Below are 15596 nucleotides of genomic sequence, written 5' to 3'. Positions count from 1 at the left end.
ACATGAAGTTCTGCAAAAATTGCAGAAAGAATATTTTGCGGGAGTTTAAGGAACTGATGAGCAGAAGTAAAGAATCTGGCTTTCCCTTTCATCATAAGGTGTGTTTTGATGTTTATGGTATAACCTTGCTTCTAGAATTTAGCAGCAGTTAAATTTCTGTTGTTGTAACATTACTTTGACAGTCATGCACAATTTTTTGATGATGATGCAGTTGCATTTCATAGCCTTTTCATTTTATGTAGTAGATGCAAATTCATTTTATTTTTCTGTTTAGATATCCCATGATACTGTTAAAGCTAATACATCGATGGAGAAGCAGTATGTTCATTCCAGGCTAGTGGTTGGCGATGGTTTTGTCTCAATTACTGAAGGAGAAAGCATTCAGGACCTATTTAAGCATGGCGAAGAGATTGTGAAAGTGGTAAGTAGGTTCTACAAGGCTCGTCATATATCTGGTTTTGGTAATAAAATTAATTTAGTTTCCCTATTTCTTGCGGCGTGATTTAATATTCCAGTTTATTTACAGGATAATAGTTTACTGGATAAGAATGGAAATAGGCTGGATCGAGCATGTTCTCACAGCCGAAAAGATGCAAGGACTCCTGAATTTATAAGGAAAGTTCTTCTGGATGCTGCCACAGTCTTTTTCAAGGAACAAGTATGTTCAGTCTGTTGGGTATTTTACTTTGATTTTTGTTTGTTGTGTTGTTATTAGATAGATTTGGGATTTTTGTAACATATGAAATTGGTGGTGATAGGTAGACTAAAAACTTAAATGGGCAGACTGATAGGTGTATTTACTATCATGTCTGTGTCTTTGTTAACTAGGTATATCTGCAGGATGACTGTCCCAATTTATCGTCAAATAAAAATGGGGAAAGCAATCCAGGCCATTGAACTGTTCATAGTCTAATGTCTATAAAACTAGTCATGTTAGCAAACATGTGTTAGAAAAATGTATGATTATGTTTAGGAGAACGTTTTGTGCGGGTTCTCATCTATATATATATTGCAGCTTGTTGTGTCATGCATAAGTCTTCTAATAGTACAGTGACATATTTACGTGCAGGTTGATAAGGCTGTAAGGGAAGAGGTAGCATGCCAGAATGCCCATAGTGTTTTCGTTTCTCTTGCAGTAAACTTGCTTGAAGAATGTGTTCAAGTTTCTAGCAGGGAAATGCTTACATTGGAAAATCAGGTATTAACGTCCTAGCAAGTTTTTATAGTTAGTCTTGATTATTCTGAGAAATAAAAAATGTCATAAATAATTTCTTTTGAATAGATAAAACTCCTTGATGATGAGGAGAAGGAAAAGAATGAAGAAGAAGAGCGAAAATGAAGGAGGAGAATCAAAGAGAGAGAAAAGAAGCACAGAAGAAAAGAGAGATCAAAGAAAATGGACAAAAACGGAGACAGTAGTTCGTTAACTAAGCAGCATTCAGTGTCCCAGGTTACAATTGAAGAATCAATAATAGTCGATGAGGAGCCTGATACCACTGACACAATTGAATCGAAGTCATCCAGGCCTACATTTCCACAAATCCAGGATGAGCTGCAAATGAATGAGTCAACAAGGAACAATGTCCAGGATGAGCAGGAAATCAGTCCTGATGGAAACTGTGGTAGCAGTAACTGTAAGAACAGTTCAACTGTATCTGATCGACTGGATACTACCTCAAACTGCTCAATTCAGGAGCAATGCACAGTTGTTCCTAGAAGTCGGACTACGATTAACAAATCCAAAAGAAGGTATCATGGTGATCATTTCTATTCTTCTTCAAGGTCTGCCAAGAAGTTCACTCTAGGAGATCATATTAATTATAGCCTTGGTAGAACAAAACGCACTTCTGTCGCACGGAACATTTCTTCTAGAAGGGACTCACAAAAAAAGAAAGGCGGGGACAACAACAGTGTCCCATCTTCGAAGTCCCTGGTTCTTGAGCCCTTTCCAACTTCAAATTCAGAACAACAATCAGACAGTATAGATGCCTTGCGACGTCTGCATAATGGGGTTCGTGAATGTGAAGAAGTTGTGATGGATGAAAAGCAGCTATCAGATGGAGGTGAGGCTATCAGAAGCTGCTTGTTGGACGGGAGAAGAATTCACACCCCAGGAAAAGTATCAGAAGAAAATGCCAATGTGATCGATGATGTTAGTCGTGTGTATTTGCAAGCTCAAGGCATTCCAGAGAAACAGGAAACTATGCAAAAACAACCAAATGCAGCAGCAGGTGAGGAAAACCTAAACTCCGACATCCCTCCTGCTGAAGATAAGGGTTTCTCCTTTTTTTACTTTGGTAGTCCATGCGCTCTGGCGGAAGATAAGGGTTTCTCGTTTTTTCATTTTGATAGTCCATTTGCATTTGCGGATGCATCTAAATCCGATTCTCTGCCATTTGAAGAATACAATCTATTTGCGACTAATAAGGGGATAACATTTTCTCTCTTCTCGATATTGGATTAAGGTCAGAGTTCCATAAGGCATATGATACTTCAATCTGGGTTTATTCTTGTCCAAGTGATGAATGTTTGAGCACTTAATATTTCCAAACAAATTGAGCTTCCTCTCAGAGGAAAGTCTTTCGACTTCTGATTCTTGATTTATCTGTTAATTTTCTTATTGTCCTTGTATTGAACAAGTGACTTTAATGTTACAGATGCAAACCTTTTTTTTTCTATTCGAAGCCATTTTTCTTTTCTACAAAAAATGTAGTTGAAATTATTGAACGTAATCATGAGTGCTGGTTTCCAGATGTTTGAATCTTGAATCACTTGAGAAATTACTCCTATTCACTATGCATTCTTCTTGTTTAATATAGAAATTCTGTGCTCTTTTTTTAATCATCTTAAACTACACAACAAGCATTCTGCAGGTAAGAGCTTAATTAGTTCAGATATATAAAAACAGTAACACGATAAAGTGTAGGCATTGATTTTTTTTCTCGTTCCTCCACCTTTCCAACTCATAATCAAGATGAAAGCCCTTTATTTTTCAACTTATAAGTAGTGAACTGTAAGATATCCCAAAGAGCACCGATTCATGCTCTCCCAGTTATTAAGCTGCACTTGCAAGGATTTCACGATTGCATTCTCGAGTTTTTTACTGTCAAATATCCCTGCGGCTTTATGCACAACTAGCTAAGAAAAAGAAAAGAACACAGCATCTACATGTTTGATTTGAGGATGATGTGTTAATACTATTGAGATTAATCCCGGTTAATCCTACTTCACATTGCATTGTCAGTTTCTGCACGAATCCTCGAACAGCTGATAAATTGTCCAGGATACTGTAAAACTGTCAATTTATTCTACTTCATGTTTGTAAGAAAGGTTTTTTCTATGTTTATGTATCAAGTTTTCAAAAAGCTATAAATAGAATAAGAAGGTTGTGGTTCAATACATGTTTAAAATTTAAAAGCACAGCTGTTGTCCTGAGTATTCCAAGAGCTCTCAATAAAAAACAATTTGAGAAAATTTTTGGGATCAATTTAGGACCACTGACATTACTCTTTTGTCAAGGTCTTGCAGGAAAACTTATCGGAAGCATGAAATAGGAATGTAATAGTTCTGGAGAAATTAACGGATATACTGAAACTTTGCAGATACACTGTTCTACACAATATTTTATTTTGGACAGAAATAGGGTTTACCGTTTACAATAGCCATCAATTTATTTTTCAAGTTTAACTGAAAAATTCTATTTCAAGTTTTTTAGTTGATATTAGCAATAAACTAGTGTTTATTTATAAAACAATTGTGGTATGAAGGATATACTATTGTTATGATGTAAGTGCCTTATTGTAGGAACGGGAAATAATGGCCACTAAAGATTCCATCTTAATAAAGAAACATGTCAGAGTTCAGAATATGCAGACGGTACAGATGCCCCACTACGCCTACAGACTGGGGTTCGTGAATGTGAAGAAGTTGTGATGGATAACAAGAAAATAGCAAATGGAGGTGAGCCTATCAGAATCTGTTTGTTAGAAGGGAGAAGAATTTGCAAGCTCAAGACATTCTGGAGAAACAGGAACCTATGCAAAAATAATCAAATCCAGCAGCAAGTTCTCCTTTCTTTATTTTGGTAGTCCATTTGCTCTTGCAGAGGCATCTTAATCAGATTCTCTGCCATCAAAGGATTCTGTTGGAGAAAATTCTTTAGTCAAGTTTATCCATCATAATTAAGGGGATCTCACAAGCAATAAGAGAGATTCCTTTGAAGGATACAATCTATTGCGACTAACAAGGGGATAACATTTTCAATCTTCTCGAAGTAGGATCAAGGTCAGGGTTCCATAAGGCGTATGAAACTTCAATCTGCTTTTTTCTTGTCCAATGTGATGACTGTTTGAGCACGTACTTGGTATTTCTTTGAAGAATACAATCAATATGCGACTAACAAGGGGATAACATTTCCTATCTCCTCGAAATAGGATCAAGGTCAGGGTTTTTATAATTCATAAGGCCTATGATACTTCAAATCTGGTTTTATTCTTGTCCAAGTGATGAATGTTTGAGCACTTGGTATTTCCAAACACAATGAGCTTTCTCTGAGGAAAGTCTTTCGACTTCTGATTCTTACTCAATTTATCTGTTGATTTTCTTTACTTATTATCCTTGCATTGAACAAGTGACTTCAAATGTTATAAATGCAAACCTTTATTTATTTTTTTTCTATTTGAGGCCATTTTTTATCAGAATTAAAGTAGTTGAAATAATTGAACCTAGTTGTGAGTCACTACAAGAATAATGTCAATAGACATCACACATTAGACATCGGTTAACTTTGCCACTGATGTTAAAAGAGGTATTGACATCATCCCGTGTTTTTGTGATGTCTTTGTTCTTTGTAGACATCGTCATAAATATTTACGATGTTTTACTTTTTTCCGTCGTAAGTTAGGCGCACACTTTTTTTCCGTCGCAAATTTTCCGTCACAAATGGCCATATTTCTTGTAGTGAAGAAAAGGTCTCAAAAAGTCAAAAAGGAAAATAAAATGAGTGAATATTTCATTAATGATATGAATGAAATAATCCTAAGATATTAAAAAGTAAATCAAAAAATCAAAAAAAACCATGGTCTGAAAACAACTGGTAATAATTTCTTATCACCACACATAGTAAACTTGAAATCTACTATAAATGTATGTGCAGGCACTGCTCAAATATTACAGAGTACTTTCAAGCACTTGTTAGTTGCTACACAGACATATATTAGCGGTATCATCCGTTAGTTTTATGTTTTTGTAGTTCTTAATGTTTGTTTTCTTGATCTTTCAATCAGCTTCATGTACTTATTAGATTATTTGTATGATTTCTTATTTTTGGAGATCATGAGTATATACATCACAACTGCATGTTTTTTGTTTGTTAATGATCAGTGATTGAACGTGAATACATCGTACAAGGAAGAGTTTCGAAGATGGAGAAATCAACACACAGAAATGAGGCCATGTTGACAACTAAAGTTAGCTTTGATCAACTTCAGAAGGTACATTATTTTCAATCATGAGTGTGTTTTTTGTTATGTTGCTGTGTATGTGGTTTGATTTATATGCTTAGTCGTTTGATTTCAGGAGAGCTTTTTTTTATGAATGCTAACTCCGTTTCATTTTAATTGACTTTTTATTAACGTGTTGAGAAGTCAAACATCAGTTAAAATGAGGGTAAATTTTATGAGTGTAGAATTGATAATATCCTTATCATGGAGTAATTTTAAATTAAATTTTTATTAGTATTTACTATGAAGAGTACTATTTATTTATTGATTTGTCGAAATTAAACAAAAATACTGTGTCCATAACTGATGTTAGTGAAGTTACATTGTTTTCAATTATGTGTGTGGCTTGATTTACATGCCTAGTTTCTTTTTTGATTTCAGTTTTGAAAAGTCAAATATCAATTAAAATGGGATAAATAGTATAGAACTTATGATGTCCTTGCCATTGTTAAATTTTTATTAGTATTTATTATGAAGAGTACCATTTATTTATTGATTTGTCAAGATTGAACAAAAATGTTGTGTTCATAGTTGATGTAGCGAAGGTACATTGTTTTCAATTATGTGTGTGTTGTGTGTGTGATTTGATTTATATGCCTAGATGTTTGATTTCAATAGCGTCTGTTTTTTTGTAAATATTACTTCCGTTTCATTTTAAGTTATTTTTTTATCAACTGTAAATCAAACATAAATTAAAATGGGACACTGGTAGTTTTTATAGCAGTGTAGGACTGATGATATCCTACACAAGATAAACTATAAACTATAAAGAGTACCAGTTATTTATTGATTTGTTAATTTGTCGAGATTGAACAAGATAAACTGGAGTCTGAGTATTCAGTTTGTGTTACATTTAATATGGTGTTGTGACTGATATCAAATGTATTGATTCTTTTCTGTTGTAGTTCTGGAACGGTTTGCCACGACATGGGCGTCAGGAGCTTTTGAAAGTTGATAAACAAACATTCCTGAAGCAAGTTCGCAAGGTCATCTTTTGTCCCAGATGTTTTCGTTTTTTGGATGAAGAGTTTTCCGGGATCTTCAAGTATGGGAAGTCTTCCAAGCAGGACGCAGCTGTTGCTCATCTTTCTTGTAACAGACCGGGAATTCAAGAATCTCAAATTGTTGGTGGTTTGTCTCAATTTGATGATCATGATCCTTCCGTTCATCCTTGGGGATGTCTGACCACAACTAGGGATGAGTCCCTCACTCTTTTGGATTGCTACATTCAGTCGAGCTCTTTTAAGGGGATCCAGAAGGTAATCACACTCTACGTCCGTTGATCAGTCATTTACTTTTGTTCTTTATGTTTGTAAACTTATAATTGCCGTCTTTGTATCAGGTGTTTGACAATGCCCACACAATAGAAAGTAAACGCAAATCGCTTTACCCTGCTGCTTGTGGTGTAGGAGGACGGAGATGGAAAGGAGCTGCGTCAAGGGAAACCTGTGCAGTCCATACTGTAGGGATTCCTCTTGAAAAATTGGTCGAATTTTGTACCGGAACCTTTTGTACCAGATCCACCAGCACTAGGAGTCACATCGCAGATTATTAAGGCAACTCCTGATGGTGCCTCCATGAATTCTTCTTCTTCTTCCAATAAAATAGTGACACAGGATCAGATCACTAAACGGATTGGGAAAGGCCGAGAAGAGGAGAAGGTCCAGGACAGCAACAAGAATCTGTAAGTTTATTTAACTGTATATAAGTTTTTTTTCTTGTTCAGGTATTTACAAATTTAAAGCTGGATTTGATTAACGGACATGTTACTCAGAATCTTACTTTGTAGAGCTCTGTACATGTCTGGTAATTTATTGAATCTACAAACGAGAATTTTTTTGGTTCTTTACCCAACTAATTTTTTCCGAGTAAATAGAAGTTGATGATTAGTACATGTGGCTCGATGAATTTTTGTTTAATGAATGTCGTCGTCTTTGGGGTATGTTGATTTGCAGGTTCAAGCCCAAAAATATGAGCACCTGAAAGAAAAAAGAGAATTTGCTTTACTCACCAGGACTGATATCGATACCATGGATGATGGATTTAGATGGAGGAAATACGGCCAAAAAACATGTGAAAGGCACCCCTTTCCTCTATGATGGAAAGGTTTTTTCTATGTTTATGTATCAAGTTTTCAAAAAGCTATAAATAGAATGCGAAGGTTGTGGTTCAATACATGTTTAAAATTTAAAAGCATAGCTGTTGTCCTGAGTAATTCCAGAGCTCTCAATAAAAAAATGATTTGAGAAAATTTTGGGATTAATTTAGGACCATTGACATTGCTCTATTGTCAAGGTATTGCAGGAAAACTTATCGGAAACATGAAATAGAAATGTAATAGTTCTGGAGAAATTAACGGAAATACTGAAACTTTGCAGTTACACTGCTCTACACAATATTTTATTTTGGACAGAAATAGGGTTTACAATAGCCATCAATTTGTTTTTCAAGTTTAACTGAAAAATTCTATTTCAAGTTTTTTAGTTGATATTAGCAATAAACCGGGGTTTATTTATCAAATTATTGTGGTATGAAGGATATAGTATTGGTATGAAATAATGGCCATAATAGATTCCAACTTAATAAAGAAACATGTCAGAGTTCAGAATATGCAGATGGTACAGATGCCCAGCTATGCCTACAGAAATGGAATTTAAGAATTCCATTTCTGAATGTGAAGATGGTTAGTGAATGTGAAGAAGTTGTGATGGATAACAAGCAAAGAGCAAATGGAGGTGAGCCTATCAGAAGCTGCTTGTTTGGCAGAAGAATTCACACTGCAGGAAAAGTATCAAAATAAATTAATGGCAAACGGAAACCTTGATTTTTGTCTTATGTATTTGCAAGCTCAAGGCATTCCAGAGAAGCAGGAACCTGAGTTAAAACAACCAAATGCAGCAGCAGGTAAGGAAAACCTAAACTCCGACATCTCACTGGCTGAAGATTAGGGTTTCTCTTTTTCCATTCTGGTAGTCCATTTGCTCTTGCGGATGCATCTAAATCAGATTCTTTGCCATCATAGGATTCTGTTGGAGGTAATTCTGAGGTCAAGTTTATCCATCATAATGAAGGGGAACTTTCAAGCAATAAGAGAGATTCCTTTAAAGGATAAAATCTATTTGCGACTAATAAGGGGATAAAATTTTCTATCTTCTCAAATAGGATCAAGAGGGTTCCACAAGGCCTATGATACTTCAGTATTCTGGTTGCGTTTCCAAGTGATGAATGTAAACAATAAGCTTCCTCTCTGAGGAAAATCTATCAACTTCTGATACTTACTTGATATTGATATGTTTTCTTAACTTATTATCTTTGTATAAAACAAGTGACTTTAAATGTTTAAAATGCAAACTTTTTTTTTTCTATTTGAGGCCAATATTTTTTAGAATTATTGTAGTTGAAATATTTATCCTTAATTGTGTGTGCTGCTTCCAGATGTTTATATCTTGAATCAATTGACAAATTACTTCTATTCACTATGCATTCTTCTTGTTTAATATAAAAATCATGATTCCAACTTGATAAGGTCTCGGATGAATTCTGTGTGCTTTGTTCAATCGTCTTAAACTACACAATGAGCATTATAGTTGGGGGTCTACTTATGATCAAACAATTTCGCATCTTATTTGTGTCATTAAGAAATTATGTGATTTCTGTTGCAGAGAAAACACAAAGGCCAGGTACTATAGAAGACAAAATGTAGAAGAACACTGTAACAAAGTGTTGATAGCACATTGACAAGTGTGGGCTAGCAATCTTAGCATACAGTTGAATCTTTATATTTTCAAGCACCTCAAAAGAAAATATTTGTTTATGTTACTGTGTTCATGTTGTTAATCTTTGTACTGATGATAAGAATGATGGGGAGGTTGTTGTGAAGAGACAAAATGAACTAGTTTAATTATGTTAAATTTCTTACCTGTGTACTACAGATGCATGAAATGCAAGTATTAATGAATGACAAGAAAATTTAAGCCCATATCAAAGTTTCAAACTTAAATTAAGCATACCAAAGTGAAATCAAAAGCTGCAGTTCAGTTTTGCAACACATCATAACAAAAGCACTGATTAATGTCTGAAATTGAACTAGATAAACATAAACAAAAGAGCATTCTTCAAGTGTCCTTGTCCTTCCCTTTTCTTGATTGTTTTACCTTGGCATCATTCCTCAAATTCTTGCTTGTTACCTCAATAGCAGCTCTCAAAACCCCTGGAGTTATGACATTTTTTCCCATGAGATAGGAAAGGTGGGTCTTGAATTGCTTCACAGGTGGTGGCATTTGTTTCCCCATCTTCATTGGGCATGTGTATGTATTGTGTAACTCTCCAGAGTTTGGTCCATCTGCCATCATTGTGTCACCATCATCATCATCATCATTATCAAGACATACAGGAGTATCACTTGTATTTTTGAACTTTCTAAAAGTTGTTTTGATATACAATATGTTACTTCTTCTCACATCAAGTGGAGAGGGAGCCCTAGCAGCTCTGGATGTTTTCTATGCCTCAATCTTTAAGCCCATTTCAGCTTTTATCACATTTCTTCTTTCCTCTTCAGCAACTTTCTGAGGGACTAAGTCATCCAATATCTGAGCTTCTTGCTACAACTTAAAATGAGACCTTGTCCAGTGATGGAAAGGTACATTTGTTAGCCATTGCCAAGCTCCTACATTTTCCTCTTTGACAATGTTCATGGCATTCTGAATGGACTCTACATTACTTTCCCTAGCACAACTCCATAACTTCTCCTTAAGTGACCTACCCCATATTTTTGCTTGAAGTTATTATGCATATGCATAACATAATATCTCTGCTCAGTCAATGGTATCATTTCTTCTATCACATTTAATAGCCCTTTTTTTCCTATCAATAAAAGTCCACCCATCCCCAGACCTAATGTCAAAGTCCTGAACTAGTAAAGCAAGAAATCACCTCCATGTTTCTAACCTCTCAGCTTCTACTACTGCATATGCTAAAGGGAACATACAGCTATTAGGATCAATGCCAACTACACATAATAACTGACTTTTATACACTGTTTTAATATGGCATCCATCTAATCCAATCACCTTCCTGCACCCTAGCTTGAATCCATGTTTTAATCCACCAAGGAAGATGTAGATCCTCCTAAATTGACCAACATTTCCTGCAACAAATACCATTTAAACATAATTTAGCACAAAAGAAAAACAGATCTGAGAATATAATAGAAAATAGAAGACATGTCACACCTGGTTCAATGTCAATCTCAACTGTAGAGTTGGGATTTCTTTTCAAGAGCTCTGTCTTGTAATCCCACAGTTTCTCATATTGCTCCTCATGTATGCCATTGATGGTCTTATGCATTTCCTTCTTGCTTTTCTGAGAATATGAGCCGGAAAATCAATTTGCAAATCCTTCAAGGCACTCTTGTGAAAAGATTTGATAGGCCAAGTTGGATTTATCCTGAATTCTGGCAGATATTTCCTTGCTAGAAAACCAGAGTTAATAAGGGGCAAACCTCTTTGCTCTCTCACACATGTGTGGTCTGTAAAGGCACAAGCAATAAAAGCATAAGTTATAGGCTCTGCAACTATAGTCACCAACAGTAAAATATACATTAAAACATTAGTAAATGACCAATATGTACCTCATCCCACAGTCTTTATTTGGATGTACTTGTCAAAATTTAATCCTGCATAAATGAACCAGGGACATGGATCCTTGCACACAGCTCTAACCCTAGTTATATCACTCTTCACAAACTTCACTACCCTCCCCTCAGTGTAGGAATGCTTCATTATGGCCTCTCTGCATTGATAATGATCTGTGAAAATGGTCCCAACTGTCCACTTTATATTGTCACTAACTTTGAACAATGGAAATGATTGCCTTCTCTTAAGGGCATCAAATTCATCCTCCAAGTCATTGTCTGGCAAACTATCTAAGTCATCACAGTCACTTTCATGTTTTTCCCCTTCACTTTCATCTCCCACTTCCTTACCTAGTCCTAGGTCTTCTCTGATTCTACCTACCCATTCCACCCCCTCATCAACATTGTTAGCAAAAACCATGTCATCATCAGTCATAGAATAGTCAGAATCATCAAAATTATAGTCATCAAGTTCATCACTCCACTCCCCAACATCATTACTTCCATCTCCTTCAATCCTTTGAAATAAATTATGATCTTCAAACGAGTCCAAATTGGTTTCATCACAATGCTTGACATAAACATCTATCTTGTTATTATTTATCCGATCAAGCCCTATCATATCCTCTATATCAGTTTGACATCTCATTAGAACTAGACCATTTTCCAAATCTTAGTAGGATTCTATAGTACATACAAAATAGTCCACTACCTCACATAAGTTAAATTCTATTCTCTATAAACTTTGTTTTTAACACAAATCGACTTCGATTCTTTGTAAATTTTATTTTCTTTGCAAACTACTAAGTAAATTACTAACACGAATTGATTTATATTATCTGTAAACTTTATTTATCTATAAATTATATTAAAAATTTATTAAGTTACGTTAAATTAAGTAAAATAACATATATTTACTTTTATTTTGAAAAACTACTAACTGCAAAGTAAACTATTAACACGAATTGACTTCTATTCTCTGTAAACTTTATTTTCTATTAGTTAGTGTTAATCCTAGTGTCACTTTACTTTTAAATTGGATAATATTATTTTTAAAATAATTAAGTAATAACAAATGTGTAACGACCGAGAAATTGCGCTTGTATTATATTATAATAAAGATAAATTATGTGTATTATTATGTGATTAAATGTGTTGAGTCGTAAAACCCTAATTACTATGTGCTACGTGTTGTCTGTTTTGATATGAACGTGTTTTGGATATTTATTGAGTGTTTTATAGTAAGTTACATATTTTATATCAAAACCCGTACAACTCAAACATTGTTTTAAAAGCCCGCATTTCAAACAAAATCAGTGGCCCTATTTTGCCAAAAATGACCTATACCATATCGCTATTCTGAACCCCTAGACGTTTTACAAATTTACCTTTTTCTCGAAAAATGACTTTTCCGGACCACTTCGGGTACCAAAAACCCCACAAAAATCATATTTTTATTTTATATGATCATGAAATTATCATACATCATTTTTCTTTGCATTTTTGTAATATTCATAATTTTTGGGATTTTTTAACATTTATTTTGTATTTATTAGATATTTAAAAATTCATTATTAATACACAAAAATTATAAAAATTGGGGCCAAATATTTTTATTAGATGTGTAATTAGCCCCTGAATTTTATTTAGGGGTATTATTTTCCATAATGTAAATAGCCTAATTTTTATTAATTAATTAATAATTAATCATAAAAATTCAGAAAATTAGGAATTAGGGTTTGTGTTGGTGAAGAACAAGCAGAGAATCAAATCGGATTTTGACGGTGATTCTGTTAACCAAATCGATCATGTAAGTATCCGTTTTGAAGCTTATTGATCGTAGTTTTCGATTATGTAATCAGTTTTGTTGTCTGATTTCTGATTTTAATTTCGTGATTTTCGGATTTATACTCGAATTGGGAGTTTTTATTTGGTTGATTATTTGATGTTTTTTGTTGATGGGAATGAGTAGATCGTCGTTTTTGCAATCGAACCGTACCGGTTACATCGAGTTTGGCTTCGTTTTTGGCGTCGCCGGAGAACCGTCGTCGCGGCGGCTGTTCTTGAGTTTTCCGGATGTAGATCGATGAAGGAGGACAGAGGACGACAGGAGGAGGTGTCTGTGTTGCTGTGGAACAGAAACGGTGAAGAAACGGGGTTGATATCGCCGTGTTCAGCCGTGGTTCGTTCGCACGGAAAGCCCCCGGCATCGTTGCCGGCGACGTGTTCTTGGTGACCCGAGGTCGACCCGGTTTCGACCCGGGTTTGATCCTCAAAAGCCCCAACCTGTTTCCTATTTCCTGTTTCTGATTAATTTAGTATTTAATTATATTTTACAAAATCAAATCAGTTTTTAATAAATTCTAAAAATCTAATAAAAATTAGATTTAAATTCTGAAAATTATTATAATTAATTTCTGAATTATTTTATTAATTTAGAAATTCGAAATTAGTTATTTAATTAAATATTTAATTATTTATCTAATTATTTATTAGTTATTAATTAATTAATAATTAGGTAATTAATTAATAAATAGGATTAAAAATAATTGAATAATATGAATAATAATTCGTTAATTAGTTGAATATTGCGAGTAACTCGTATCTATACGAGTATGGATTCTTTAATTAGAATTATTATTCGAGCGATAATTTATTTATTCGAAGAGTGTCGTAATGATTATTCGTATCGAATAATTAAATACAGATAATTAATTAATTAATTAATCGTATAAGTTATAATAATAACAATAATAGTTCGATAGTTATACGAGGAATGCGTGTAGCTCGTATTTATACGAGTAGTTAATCGTTGAGTTAGATTATGGTGCGAGTAATAATTATTTATTCGATAAATAGCGTATCAGTTAATTGTATCGATTGATTATTTGTAAATAATCGATCTAATCGAGTAAGTAATAATAATTTATAAATAAGTGTAATTAATCCTAATAATTAGGGATTAATTATTTTAAAATACAATAATTATTAATTAATTATTTAAAAATATAATTAAGGATTATTTAATTATAATTAATTATTTATAGTTAATTATTAATTAATTAAATCTTGTTTAATTCATAATAATTAAACCGTTAGTACGATTTGAGCGAAACGAAGACCGCTAGACTCAGAAAAATGAACAAATCCAATAAAAATAATTGTAAATCATAATTTCTTCGAAAGAGAGTGGTCTTGTGTTAGTTAATTGTTTATAGGCCCTAATAGGGGTATAATAGAGTCAAATAAATTCTAAAAAATTATAATAAAATCCAATAGGGTTAGTTAATACAGGTATAAGTCTAGTATCGATTTTAAAAGTATTTATGAGTCCAAAAAATCAATTATTTGCTTTATGTGCTATGTGCTTTAAATGATTATATGAACCTTATGTGCTATCTAATTATACGTGCATATATGCGAGTCAGTTAGAAACGCTATGGGTAGATTGATAGGGTTACATGGTATCAATTCGAGATACGCGTATATAGTAAGTTATCTAAACGACTATCTTTCTATGATTGATTCAGTATCAGCAAAGCAGATCAAGCAGGAGACCGAAGGCGGTGAGTTGAACCGGGTTAAGTACGCGCCATACAAGTTTTTCCCCTATTCTAAATCCAGAATAGTGAATTATATCCCATTTTCCATATCAGTTACACTTTGATAATTCTTGTTCATATACACTGTTACACAATTATTGATTCTTGTTTCTATTTCATTTCGATTCTTGATTTCTCCCAATTTATTGAATCCTCTATTCATATTCCAATACTTTTATCCTGTTATATATACTCTGATATATCCTGATGTTGGGATACATCAAAAGCATTCTGATTGTTCCGGATGCTAAGATTTGGACTGGATGGTTACGATACGGGCTGGGTTTTACCCAGACCATTAATTAATAGGCCGTAGTTGCCTGAGTACTCCCTATGTTGGTTGGGTCTATGCAGTTGGGTATAGATCCGCACTGTATCCTGACTGATCAGCAGGGTATAGTGCATAGTTAGTTCTTATTTCCAGTCTTGTTCATTTGGCACTCGCCAGTGTTGGTAAATTATTATTCTATACAGATACAAATGGTTGTTCAAACCATTAGATTATCGTTTCATTTATTCTTCTCTCTTTATACTATCTATATTGTTGCAGGCTTGTTGAGCAATTTTGGCTCATCCCCTCTTATTGTTATTCCTATTGTTTTACAGTTTAGGTAGAGAATGAAACCCATCAGAACCCGCATAGTCAAGAAGCGAGTCAAGTAGCGGGACCCACCAAGAGTGTTCATCCCTATCCCAGAAGAGAGCTTTGAGTTACCAGATCAGGTGTAACAGGATATATAGTAGTGTTGGTTTGAATAAAAGTTGGGTGGTGAGAATGTAGATAGGATAAAGTTTGTAACAAAGAGAGTTCTTGAGACAGATTATTTTTATGTGGGGTTGTAATAAAGTTAGTGTATCGTT

Source organism: Apium graveolens, chromosome 10, assembly GCF_009905375.1.
Source record: "Apium graveolens cultivar Ventura chromosome 10, ASM990537v1, whole genome shotgun sequence".
NCBI lineage: Eukaryota > Viridiplantae > Streptophyta > Magnoliopsida > Apiales > Apiaceae > Apium > Apium graveolens.
Note: the sequence above shows the minus strand (reverse complement) of the source record.